At 40.1% G+C, this 14,873-nt stretch overlaps 1 long non-coding RNA gene across 1 annotated transcript; it reads left to right on the forward strand.

The window, feature by feature from the left end:
• The first annotated feature begins 648 nt into the window (after positions 1-648).
• On the forward strand, positions 649-1,553 carry LOC134966732 (uncharacterized). The gene is made up of 3 exons (XR_010188703.1): positions 649-819; positions 1,032-1,136; positions 1,389-1,553. It is a non-coding gene; the product is annotated as an uncharacterized LOC134966732 (long non-coding RNA).
• The last annotated feature ends 13,320 nt before the right edge of the window (positions 1,554-14,873 follow it).

Genomic DNA, 14,873 nt, shown 5'->3' on the forward strand with positions numbered 1-14,873 from the left:
CCTTTGTTTTTAGGCATACATGTATAATATGTTAATATTTCAAACCTATTGTGCAAAGCGCAGTATGCACTCATATGTGAAATGCATCGCTAAACAGCAACATCAATGTGGGTATACCCACATTGATGCTGTTGTTTAGCGATGCATTGTAACACATAGAACATATAGTTTTAATAATGTGGCTGTCTGAATGTTATTTAAATATGTGGTAATAGCGACATCTAGTGGTTCATTTTGGGAATGCGCCAACACATTATTTCAACTAATTCGTTTGATAGATATTAACCGTCTCTCATTTTCATTATTGGTTCAGAGACAGACAATGCAGAACATCAACAGCAAAAAATTATTATTATTATTATTATTATTATCATAATTATTATTATTATTATTATTATTATTATTATATTTATACATATTGCATTTTTTATTTTATTTATTTATTTATTTATTTTATTTTACAAATATGACTCTGAAGGCTGTTTAAATATGTGGTAATAGCGACATGTTAATATTTCAAACCTATTGGACAGTTGCAAAGCGCAGTATGAAAACATAGAACATATAGTTTTAATAATGTGGCTGTCTGAATGTTATTTAAATATGTGGTAATAGCGACATCTAGTGGTTCATTTTGGGAATGCGCCAACACAATATTTCAACTAATTCGTTTGATAGATATTAACCGTCTCTCATTTTCATTATTGGTTCAGAGACAGACAATGCAGAACATCAACAACAAAAACACTTTCATGGTTAGAAACAGATCTTCTTCTTCTGATGATGATGATGCTTTGCCAAGTTATCAAACCTCTCAAAGTAAGCTATGTCTATAAAGGACATTGACGCGTTTTTATTTATATTTCAAGTTTAAATAGTATGAAATTATAGTCAAGGTCTACAATTTGTTCATTTTTAAAAGTTTAAATAGTATGAACGTACAACAGTCTGGATACATTGATAAGTAATTATTAAATAGTAATTATTAAATAATTATTATTTTCTCATTTTTATTTCCCCCGATTTGACAGTAATCACAAATACAGAGAATTTCGATTTGTCTGTTGATAGTCCCTTTGGCTTAGACTTCAGCGCTATACCGGATTTTAATAATATTTTGGAATTGGCGCCAGATTGTGAGTAACATGATATCTTTATTTATTTTTTATTTTATTTTATTTTTTAATTTTTTATTTTATTTTTTATTTATTTATTTATTTTTCCACGGCTAAAGAATTAAAAATAAACCTTGTACAGTTGTGCTGATTTGTTGTCAACTGTACACACTTTATATTCTCAGTAATGAATCGCTTTTTCATGTTATTCTAATTTTATACCGTATGTAATATTTTTTTTTTTTTTTTTTTTCATTTTTTCACCGGCTAAAGATGCCACAAAAATGGATGATGCGACGGCTGATGGTATTCTACGGGATATATTGAACAAACCTGATTATTGTCACAACACCTCTATACAGAACAGCAATGTTGTTGATGAGCAACCGTTTTTCCCACACGCGACAGGGGGTCGTGCTAAAACATTCGAATATAAAGCAGGTGTGTAATCAAACACTGTTATATGGTATATTGTTATGCGGTTATTTAAATACTGATTTACAGGCAGATGCGTTTATATTTATTTTATAATATATGTATTACAGATGATGCTGTAGCAATGCGCTATGCGCCGACAATACCAACATGCAGTGATACAGTAGCGCAAATACACCGTCTTAGTACAAGCGGGAAAATATCAAAACGCACAACCGCCGCTGAAACGGAAAGCCATCAATTCGCAGCAGCAGGTGTGTAATCAAACACTGTTATATGGTATATTGTTATGCTGTGATTTAAATACTGATTTACATGCAGAGTCGTTTATATTTATTTTATAATATATGTATTACAGATGACGCTGTAGCAAGACGCTATGCGCCGATACCAACAGTCAGTGATACATGCGCGCAGATACACAGGCCTAGTACAAGCGGGAAAATATCAAAACGCACAACAGCCGCTGAAGCGGAGAACCACCAATTCGTAACGCCTGCAATTGTACATAAGGGCGTTGCTAGGTCATCAGTTATGGCTGTGCATAACGGCTGTATCGTCCCGAACAAACGAAAGCCAGCTCGACCAAGAACGAATGAGAGAAGTCATAATTCAACATTTACAGATCTGAAAAGAAAATTGTCATATTCCGAAAATGATAAGCCGCAACGGAGAAGGATCGCGTTACAAACTGTATCATGCGTAAGTAATGATGTTGCTGTAACATCAAAACACACAGCGTTTAACACTGCAGACCGGGATGTCGCTGGTAATACAAAGACTGTAAAGGTTAAGAGGGCATCGCGTCTCTCAAGAAGTAATGTTAAGCAATTATCGCAATCCTCTGTAATCACAATTCCAGATACACAGGTTTGTTCTGAAACAGAAACAAGGCACATAGCAGGCATTGGTTTGTTATCAAATATTGACTCAAGAAGTAATGTTAAGCAAATGTCGCAAGCCGATGTCATTACTATTACCGATACACAGGATTGCTCTGAAACAGAAACAAGACACATAGCTGGCAATCCTGTGATATCAGATATTGATGACATAAATGGGCAAGAGCTTATTACAAACTGTGTAGAGTCAACGACACAAGATCCGCAGAATAGTTCTGATGAAGTATTATCAGCCGTTGCAGGAATACCTGGTGATACTACAACGGTTGATTGTGTAACATCAATTCCCAATATTTTTACAACGACAGCCCTGGTACACGCATCGGCTGATGCTTGTGTACCGGCGCGAGGGCTAGCGCCCGACATAGTTGATGAATGTCAAAATTCAGAACAATTAGGCCAAGACGCTGAAATACAATTTTACGCGTTGTTGGGTAAGATACGGGAAGATGTTGAGAACATGGGCGTAAAAGCCGGATACTTGTTAAAACACATTAAAGGTGTGTGCCACGGTAGTAAATGTAAACAAGACATTGTTAAAGAAGTTGTTGAGACGTATATGAATGTCATGTCAAAATACATAGATCGGTCGGTTAAGACAACTGAATTTATTAAAGCCAACATACATCATTTTGCAGAAATAAATGAAACTGATCCGTGACTAGGCATGCTAGGCAATGGTTTGAAACGTGTTTTAAATTTAAATGCCTGTAAAAAAAAAAAAAAACCACGAATTAAACCTTGTTTAACATACAAGATCTCACAGTTATTCCGACGCGCAAAGGTGAAACAGGCTGTAACAACATTAACCAGATTGAGAAAGCGCAAGCGGCACAGGGAACATGTGGTAGGCGGTACGCAGAGCGCAATGTATGTAGATATAGACCAATCGCCACCCCAAGCATTACCGAATGACGAATCACAGGCTGACAATATTGAGCGCAATGCAAGCCCCATATATGATGATGCAGACGGTGTTGAGTCACCCGGTAATGACGAAGGTCGGCAACATGTATACTTAGAGGCAATTAACAGTTATGAACGACAACGACCGCATTTCAGAGCCGTTGAGTACCACAGTCACTATCGGTTTGTTAATTTGGACAGGGTTACATCATTTGTAGAGGGTGTTCGAGCCATTCATACGGCTATACAGGCCATGCTCGATGGTGTCCTTGCGGGTGTGGATCCGGCCGACCGCGTTCAGCTTAGATTGGAGGGGGGTGGGTTACACAATGCCATCTATTCGCATCGTAAGCCGCAAGAAACATTAGACGCTGCCAGTTTTTTGAATCAGATTACAAACACGCTTCAAAGTAACGCTGAATTCTTATTATCCACAGGCTTAAGATTTGTGATCAGTATTTTTAGGAACAGGTCCGGGTCTGGCTTGACTGGGAGAAGTTTACAACGCCTCCCCCAAAGTTTAATAATAAATAAGAGAAAGAGATACCTCTATGACTACAGAAGCATAGGTAATAACCTGTGTTTGGCCGCTAGCGTCTGTAAACTTCTGGATAAAGGTAACAATGCCGATGACCATGTAATACAGGAGAGAGCGATCCAACTACATAAAGCTTTGAATCTGCCGCTTGATAAAGCGGTCAGCTTTAGCGATGTTGCAATTTTTGAAAATTATTTAAATGTCTCAATCAATCTCCTCTATTATAGTCAAAATGATTGGAAATACTACAGTACGGACAGTCGTTACAAAGACACGCTGTTTGTGCTATATCACGATTGTCACTTTTATGGGATACTCGATATCAAAGCGTTTCTTGGAGCCCGATATTATTGCATCCGTTGTCATAGCGCTTACCATCATAAAAATAATCACGATTGTCTTTTCTTTTGTAAGGCTTGTCACAGGCCGGATTGTATTGACGATGGTGTGACGGCTTTAAGGTGTTCGTTGTGTAGGGTATTTTGTCGATCAAACGAGTGTTTAGAGCGACACAAAGCTTTAGCTCTTGATCACAAAATATCCTGTCTTGAACATGTATATTGTGACAAGTGTTGTCTCTACAGGCGAACAGATCATAACTGCCGAGGCCTAAAGTGTCCCATTTGTAAGGTGTTCGTTGATGGTTTTTCGAACCATTTGTGCTATATACAAACCATCAAGCCGGAAGAGCCCACAAAGAAATACATCTTTTATGATTTTGAGTGTATGCAGGAGACAGGTGTGCACATACCAAACTACTGTTACGCTTTAACATTAATGGGGGAGAAAGACTGGGAGTTTAAGGGTGTTGCATGTATCGAAGACTTTGTAAAGACATTCATGAAACCAAAATTTGAGCATTACACATTCATAGCCCATAATGCAGGTCGCTATGATGCATATTTTGTGCTGCGCCAGCTGATTAAGGAGAAATTAAAGATTGAATTATTATCTAGAGGCGGCAACATAATGTGCATCACGGTAAAAGATTTGAAGATAAGATTTATCGACTCTTTAAATTTTTTACCCATGCGGCTTAGCAAGTTACCAAAGGCGATGGGGTTTGACGGTACCAAAGGTTATTTCCCACATTTTTTTAACACAGCTGATAACCAAAATTACATAGGAACTATGCCGTCAATAGAGTATTTTGGTCCACAATACATGATGCCTGATGAATTATCTGAGTTTACAGCTTGGTATAAACAGTGTGTACACAAACCGTTTAACTTTCAAAAAGAGCTCGTACGATATTGTAAAGACGATGTGAAAATATTACAAAAAGCTTGTGATGCTTTCAGATCTGCTGTTATAGCCATGACAGAACAGGAGTTTCTAATAACAAAGAAAAAAAAAAAGGTTGTGGTTAAACGTCACATCGAGGCTTTTCAATTAGTTACGTTGGCGAGCGTATGCATGGCCATGTACCGGTGTAAATTTTTACAGGAAAAGACACTGGCGCTTGTACCGGGTGATAACTATCACAAGACGCAGAAGCGTTACTCAACGCCCGCCATACAGTGGTTAATGTACATAGAACACAAAGAAGGGGTGAGTATAAGACACGCTTTACAAGGGGGTGAGAAGAAAGTTGGTAAATACAGCCTGGATGGTTATGCCGTGATTAACGGAACACCAACTGCATTTGAATTCCAAGGTTGTTTTTACCACGGCTGTGGTGCTTGTTACAACGCCGATGATAAAAACAAACTGACTAAAACGACCTACGGTCAATTACACCACAAGACGCAGGTAAAGTTGCACTACCTTAAACGTTGTGGATTTCAGATACGTGAAATCTGGGGTTGTGAATGGAAGTCTATGCTAGATTCTGATGCGGATCTACAGGCTTTTCTGAAGGGTAAAGATTTACCCGAACCCTTGGAGCCACGTGATGCTCTTTATGGCGGGCGCACAAACGCCATAAAGCTGTATCACAAAACAGGCTGTGATGAAAAAATACACTATTTTGATTTCACCAGCCTCTATCCGTATGTTAATAAAACCAAAACGTATCCTATACAGCACCCACGCATTATTTATAAGGACTTTGGTGATGTCACAAAGTATTTCGGTTTTGCCAGGGTTAAAGTTTATCCACCTCGTGGCCTATTCTTTCCGGTTCTGCCAGTTAAAATGGGCGGCAAGTTAATGTTTCCATTATGTCGCACATGCGCTGAGTCTGGACAGACTGAGCCGTGCGTTCATGATTCAGAAAAACGTGCGCTCATCGGTACATGGTGTACCGTGGAACTAAACTTGGCTGTAGAAATGGGGTACAAGGTATGTAAAATCTATGAGGTGTGGCATTTTGATGAGAGATCTGACAAATTGTTTTCAGGCTACATTAAAACGCACCTCAGGGATAAACAAGAGGCCTCTGGTTATCCCGAATGGTGTACAGACGCCGAGAAACGCCAAGAGTATATAGACGCCTATCAAAAGAATGAAGGCTTGTCTTTACGACCCGAACACATAGAAATCAACCCCGCTAAAAGACAAATTTCAAAATTGTTTTTAAATTCCTTATGGGGTAAATTTGGTCAACGTAGCAACATGCCCAATACGTGTCTAGTGACCGACCCCGACAAACTTTTTGAATACGCGTTCTTACCGTACTATGACGTGTCCGCTTTGGATTTTATTGACGATGATACAGTTATGGTAAATTGGAAGTATGCCAAAGACCATTACACCAGGGGTGCAATTTCAAATGTAACTATAGCCATCTTTACAACGGCTTATGCCCGTGTTGAACTGTACAAACTACTGTATAGATTACAAGATAGATGTCTTTATCACGACACCGATTCTGTAATTTTTGTCAGTAGACCCGGTGACTGGAGCCCGCCATTGGGTGATTATTTAGGTGAGTTGACCAGCGAACTGCCCACAGGCACCCATATAACAGAATTTGTCTCAGCCGGTCCCAAGTCATACGGCTATCGACTAAACAACGGAAAGACCTGTTTAAAAGTTAAAGGTATAACGCTCAATGTTGATAATGCGCAGTACGTTAACTTTGACAGCCTGAAAGAACTGGTCTTAGATTATCCTTTAAACCCCGAAGGCGATGACCAGAAAAAGGTTGTGATCCGTCAACCCGGTATAGTACGTGTGAAAAAGTGCTGGCAGATAGAGACGCGTACTTTGCAGAAGACGCAAAGGTGTGTTTATACTAAACGGTCTCTTACGGACAACTTCACAACACTGCCGTTCGGCTATTAAGATGGACACCAGATTTCAACACCCTTTCTCATGTATTTTAGCGGGGCCGTCCAATTCGGGTAAAAGTTATTTTGTCAAAACGCTGTTGCAACACGCTGCAACACATATGACTCATGTACCTGATAATGTTGTTTGGTTTTACACCTGTTGGCAACCTATATACGACCAACTTCTGCGTGATTACCCCGGTACGCGCTTTATAGAGGGGTTACCAGAGTCTTTTAGCGATGATCAACTTTTTCCCCCTGATAAGGTTAATTTAACAGTGATTGATGATTTGATGGACGCGGCAAGTAATAATTCTGAGGTTGAGAAGGCTTTCACAAAGTATGTACATCATCGTAATCTCAGTATCCTGTACCTTGTCCAAAACATATTTTGTCAAGGTAAAAAGAGCAGAACTATACATTTAAACACAAAATATATGGTCCTGTTCAAAAACCCCAGGGATAAAATGCAGGTGGGCATTCTGGCTAGACAAATGTACCCATCGAAACATCGTTTTTTTCTCGAATCCTATGAATCCGCGACGGCTGCCCCTTATGGGTATTTGCTGGTTGATTTAAGAAACAACGCTCTTGACGATTATCGTTTACGAAGCGGCTTATTCCCACCAGACAAGCCTGTCGCTTTTGTCATTAAGAAGCGTGGTTCTATAAAGCTATAACAGTACAACCTTTAGTCATTTGTTGCCATTCTAACAACGGTGAACATGTCGGGGCGGATAAGACGTAATTGGGTGCTTTTAAAAACGTTAATTAAAGCAACACCAATCCAAAGAAATGCTATTTTATCCAACGCTTCAAACGATTTAGTCACGGCCATTTGTGAGATAGCGCTCAACACGCTTAAAGGCAAAATACCGCTGTCTCAACGGCAGCTGAACTACCTTAAAAAGAAGCGTGCGCTTATAAAATCACTTTGTAATAAGAAATGTGCCATTGGAAAAAAGAAGAGTCTGGTTAAACAGTCGGGTGGTTTTATCGGCTCGCTGCTTGGTTTTGCTATACCGCTAATTACAGGACTATTGTCTAATCGCTGATGGAGTACGCTGAGAAAATGTATCTGGTGCCTCAGAATCAGATAGAACGTTTACATAATAAAACGAACAGCGACGACATACGTAAAACAGCAACGCACGGTCTAGATGTAGAGATCGTGAAAATACTACAGAATAATGATTTATCAGAATATGAAAAAGCAAAGCGATATACAATGTTGTTGCAGAGATACCTGGTGTTGAGTAAGCAGGCTGATAGTGAAATGTCAACTTTAGCTCTTTTATCACCCGTTGCAAAATCTGTTGATGAATCAAATAATACGACACAGCCTATTGCCCCCGATGCTGTTTATCATGAGCTTTTGAGCGGTGTTAATGACCGGTATAAGAAAAACTGTGAAATACTATTGAGTAAAATGACACGCTCTAAACACATCACAGACTGGAACAGTAAAGGGGAGTTTCTGTACAAAGGCGTCACTGTGCCTGGTTCCAACATGTTAGATTTAATAAGAAGCATCACGCAAAGTAACGGTGTGTCGATCCGTAATATACCGAATGGTTGGCCTGAATTTATGCGGGCTATGTCTGAATTGAATATTCCCTCAACCATCATAGCCAATGCGGGGAATAGAATGTGTTTAGAACGATTAAAAGCTGAGATGCAGGATGACTCTGATGGCGCTGTGACATCGCCCATGTCGTTACAAACCCTTAACAAAGGGCGAATAAATGTTTTAAGTCCCCCAGGTTTAACAACACAGCACGGTTACTTACTGCCTAGGAAAAGATCCGTAAATCTATTTCAGGATTCACAGTGGCTGAAACTGTAACATATAACTAATTTATATTATTTTTATACACTGTATTTTGTGTTGGTATTTTGCGCCACAATGTTTAACTTATGTCAATAATATTTTATGTAATGTTTTAAATTCATCTTTACCGTGTTATATATATATATATATATATATATATACATATATCAATAAAATATGCTTATGCTTTATAAAACAACGTTTTGTTCTTTGTTTCTATTGCTGTAAACGGAAGAATTTCAAGCACACGATATAAAGTTTAATAAACAACGTTGTTTATTAGAAAAACATCATAGATATGATGCGTTGTACATAAAACGTATCAAACAGAATGTTGATTACAAGTTACACAAACAATACAACGTTGTGCGTAACACGCTTCACACACAGCGTTGTGCGTGAAACGTTTTATGTACAACGTGTCAAGTTATGACACGCTGTACATAAAACGTTTCACGCACAACGCTGGTTACAAGTTACACAATTCTGTATATATCTATATGCATAATGACTCAGACAATGGCTTCTTGGGAGTCGTCTTACAAAATTTGAAACAAAACAATCATTACGTTTTGTGTCATCACTAAAACGGTCCAGTACATCCACATATTTGTATTTTTTACACATGTAAAATATAAAGTATATGCAATATTGGCCGCAAACGGTACTGTTAAAATTTTGCAACTGCATATTTTGGTGATAAACACTTTTTGAATTCAAGTTTAAAAAATGTATTATTGCCTTTGGGAATAGGGGGCTGTCAGGGGCTAACCCGTAAGAATCAAAAAAGTAACATTCACGTTGTTCGTTAAAATAAGCGGCCAACCAGTGCTCACCCGGCTGCCCGCTGCTATGCGTATTGATTACAAACGCGCAGGGATATTGCGACAGTTTACTGACCGGTAACATATCGCACGGATACGTTCCTTTAAAAACATGCCTTGTGCTTTGCACGGCGTACAGAATACAGTTTATCTGTAATGTGTTCATTTTTTCAGCAGCGTAGTGTTAGTTTATTTCATTTATAGATAATCGTACAGCACATCGCGCCTTTGATTAATCTCGATGATGTTATCAAATAGAGCGTATATTATCACATTGACTGTCCGGTCCAACGCTTCTGCAAAGCGGAATTCGGCACGTAGATTGCCTGTTCTTATCAGGGAAAGGTGTTCTCCACACTCCTGTTCTGGTGAAAGGTCAAAAGCAAATAGCGTGTAGCCCCTGAGGTACTCTTCGCGGTCAATCAGTATACCATTGTCAGATTTCTGCTTATTTGTGATCTGTATGAGTGACATATACTCTCTTACAGCATTACCGCTTTCAAAGTCGGGTTGAAATGGCTTGGCGGGGTGCGGCGTTCCATCCAGATAAAGGGACGCAAAACTTACATTTTTATGTTCAAAGCACAGGGGGTTCCGGTTATGGATTCCTGAAAATGATTCGTTATCCACGAAACCGGCTATAACTGTTTTCGGCACTTGACCTAAAAATAAATTTTCTAGATTAAATACTCTACTGCCTGTTGGTACGCTGTAGATTTTCATCCCAACGCGGTCAATCGCGTATTTCGCGTTACCGTTTAACAGAGCCTGCGCGTGCCCAATCCGCACGGCCGGTGAGACCTGAACTCTTTTCACGAACAGGGATGCAGCTGTGATCTGTATTTTAAAGGCATCCGCCTCAGACGACATTAAGCAGAATGCGTCTTTGTTTCTGGTTAGTTTAATCTTCAGATCAACGGCGTTTAAAATTAGTTTATGTTGATGGAAAAGGTCGCAGTGAAGCGGGCCTAGCAGTTCAACAGTGCGACTCTGCGCTGTTGCGCCTGCTCGTTTTTTGAATCCCGTATTCGGGCCGTCCAGCGCCGTGTTGTTAAATTCACCATCCACATCTTTGTAAAATAGTCCTGTTGTGTGTTTTGTTGATAATGCGTCCGAGCTGTAATTTAATATAGTCTCAATGTACGCGCGGTATGCGTAAAGATTGTTGGATTGTGATATGAGCCTGTCGCCCAAAGTTACATCCACTTGGTTGAATAAAGTCGCTATTGGGTAATTAATAAGCGCGACCCGCGCCCCTTGCGGTATCGGCGTGTTATCGGTTCGTACGATCTTACATGTCACGTACAACAGCGTATTGTTCAGATCGTAGTAGTGTTCACCGCTGGCTGCTATATAAAACTCAAGCGGAGCTGTGTCGGATAACGCCGCTAAAGGTTGAACTTCGACGTATAGACTTTTCTCTATGCTAGTTTGTGTCGGGGGCACGTCAAAAAGATCCAGCTCTGTTTTTGCACATTCAACGGATTCGTGGTGTATGAAAGACATGTTTAAAAAATATCACCAACGGCACTCTTCGGCTTTCTCTTCTTCTTTGAGTTACGTCGTCTCTGTTTTTTATTTAAAAAGGGTATGTCCCAAGGCGGAAGCGTTATCATACGCTTCCGTTTTCTTTTAGACACGCCTTTTCTTGTATATATTAGTCCTGAACCGTCTTGCTTTGCTTGGTTCGCCTCGTGTATCTTATTCACAACGGCCGTTGTGGCCTGCCCGATAACATCCTTCGCTATATTACGAACCGCTGTCTTCATATGCGGTTTAGCCAACTCTAAACCTCTCCGGAAAAGAGGAACAGCTTTTCTGAAAAGACTTCGAAAAATACCGCCTAAACCGCAGCCGTACATGTATGCGCTGCCGTGAAAACCTGGTAATCCATTACCGGCTTGAGATTTATAATATTGCGCATAGAGTCCCGGATCGCCATAATTTTTAACAGCGACCATTCTGCTTAGTTAATAAAATTCAGTTTTGCGACGTCTGAAGTGTAGCTTCACGATCGCTTTCCCAAACTTAAATGCCATGTTCTCGTTTTGGTCGTTCTTTATCTCTATGGCTATCGTGTCAAAATGTGTTTTGCACAATGGTACGTAATCGGGTTTCTCGTATCGTATTGTGACAACCTCATTGTTATAACCCTTCATTTCAACAGTGCGAAGTAGCGGTACATAACTATCCCCGACCCGTTGGTGTTCGATAATGTCTGTGTACACGTACATCGTATATTGGCCGCCTTTGATGTCGGCGCATGGTTTAGAAATATTCGTTTTAGGTTGTAAACCCAGTATCCATGTCAGCTTAGAACCGGCGTGGATTTGATACAACAGTTTACTGTCACATGTTACAACGCGTGCAAATGGATCATACGTTAGTCTTAATCCAACGTCCAGTTTCAGTTGTACAATTTCAGCGTTGATTACGTTTAGTAACGCTTCGATTGTTTCATAAAAACCGGGTTTAATGCACAAACTCGCGACTCTCGCCACCGGCTGTTCCGCCGTTCCATCCCATGATAATTGCAGTCTACAATCTTGTAAATCCAATGTATTCCACGTATGCGGGTATTGTATCTCAGTAAGTGCCACTTCCCATTCGCCATTTAAGTCTATCGGTTTAGCCAACTTTGTCGTATAGTTAGAAATCTTATTTTGCGGGAAGGTAACAGCCGATGCGTTGCTGGGTAAGGTTATGTAGAACGACTTGTCATCCATCGCACGTCTTGTTAGATCCTGATGATCTTTATATGTCTTTTATCACCGATGCTGCGACCCAACTGTTAAATTTTGCGGGGTACCCGCGCCACTTGACTAACGCGTATTTACGGCCTCTGACCGTCTTATTTTTTAAAATCTTTTCCACTTTGTAAACTCTGTTATAGTTTTTTGGTATGCTTTGAAGCTCTTCGGGGTAAAAACTACCTGTTATAACTTCACCATACAGATCTGCCAACTTATAAAGCGGTTTAACCCCTTTAGTGTTCACACTATGTACAACAAAAATCTCCTCAGAAAAGCTCTGTTCGTAACCTTTCTGAAATATGTCCTTATATTTAGAAATACGGACGTGGTCACCGATTCCTAAACAAACTGGGGCTTTCTTACTTCTAAAGTAATCACCGTAGGTCGTTTTGAAGACACTCAATGCGTTAGAGTCATTCACATCGTTTGGAGCGCACTTAATCGTTCTATGGTATGTGTTATTATAGCTGCGTATGAAGTCTTGTAAAACGTCTATATATCTGTAGGTATTCTTTGCCGTGAAATAGCGCCACATGCGTGTTTTTAAAGTCCTATTGAAGCGCTCTATAACAGCCGCTTTCACATCGTTATTGGTCGTGAAATGCTTTATACCGTATTTTTCTAACACCTTTTTTAGGTTTCTGTTTAGAAACTCTTTACCATTATCGGTTTGTAGCTTCAACGGCACATCGCCGCGCTGGAATATTTTTTCAAAAGCATTAGCGACCGTTGCTGCATTCTTAGCGGTCAGACTTTCACCCCACACCCTCTTACTGAATATATCGATGATTGTTAATATGTATTTAACGCCATCGTTGTATTTTGACAAATCTATCAGCGAGACCAAATCGCATTGCCACTGTTGGTTTATACCCGATACACAAATCATGTTCCTTTTATAGTTTTTTCTTGCTGGCTTGTGCAGCGTGTATGCGTCTTGTTCTTGTAACCACTTTCTTACGTCGGATCTTTTAAATTTATTTTTAACCGACCCGTAATATTTATCAATGCCGCTAAAACTACCTGGTTTTAACACTGTGTAATATGCATCTTTCATCCGCCTGATTTGACGCGCCGCGTTGCGTGACATTCTGCGACTGGTGCTGCTTGACACTCTGCGATTGGTGTTACGCGAAAATTTTTAATACGGTTTAATATCGAACACTATAAATTTATATAAAATTTTATATAAAATTTTATATTAAGCGATATAAAACACTATCATTTAATATTAAAAGGGGGCGGGTCCTAGGAGAAGTGGGTGTGGTACCTGTCAAGTTTGACAGAAAGGTTGACTTTATCTACTAGTCAGCAATCCCTCCTAATGCTGACCCATTTGTGCCTCTCTATATACAATACACAAGGTGGAAAGCTGCTCAATCAGATTGTAATGTCACTCAGGTGCTAAAAGATGAGGGGTAATTCTGTGTAGGAAAAAAAAAAACTGTGTTCCCTAATGCACACCGAGTGAATAATATTGCTATATAATAATGGTCAGATAATACGGAGATCTTAGTTGCGTATATCTGCAGATATAGGGTTAAGCCTCCAGGCCGATCGACAAGGCTTCTCCGTCACTGGGGGTCCCTAATACTAGGTATGGGCCCGGGGCGCAGGACCCCACAATGTCGGCACAGGTCGGCCACCCCAGGTCAGCACACAGGTGAAAATTAATAGGGGTTAATAAGAAGCACAGAAGTGCTATGTAAGTGGTGTGATTAAAATAATATATACAAAGTGATAGGAAAAATAATAGGTGTTAATAAAGTGTTAGGGTGTGCCGACCTGCAGCAGCCCACCCATACCGACACAGGTTACACAGAATTACCCCTCCCCTTTTAGCACCTGAATGACATTACAATCTGATTGAGCAGCTTTCCACCTTGTGTATTGTATATAGAGAGGCACAAATTGGTCAGCATTAGGAGGGATTGCTGACTCTAGTAGTGCCATAGGGGAAGCCAGGGGTATCCCCAGGTAAGCTGGCTCTCAGATGCTGTAGGTGCCATTACCATGTGGCCTTACACTGGGAATTTAACCCAGATATATATATGTAATTATTTATGGGGTGGGTGTGGGGTGCAGTGGCCCCTGTGTCGGTATGGGTGGGCTGCTGCAGGTCGGCACACCCTAACACTTTATTAACACCTATTATTTTTCCTATCACTTTGTATATATTATTTTAATCACACCACTTACATAGCACTTCTGTGCTTCTTATTAACCCCTATTAATTTTCACCTGTGTGCTGACCTGGGGTGGCCGACCTGTGCCGACATTGTGGGGTCTTGCGCCCCGGGCCCATACCTAGTATTAGGGACCCCCAGTGACGGAGAAGCCTTGTCGATCGGCCT

Source organism: Pseudophryne corroboree, chromosome 1 (assembly GCF_028390025.1).
Source record: "Pseudophryne corroboree isolate aPseCor3 chromosome 1, aPseCor3.hap2, whole genome shotgun sequence".
Lineage (NCBI taxonomy): Eukaryota > Metazoa > Chordata > Amphibia > Anura > Myobatrachidae > Pseudophryne > Pseudophryne corroboree.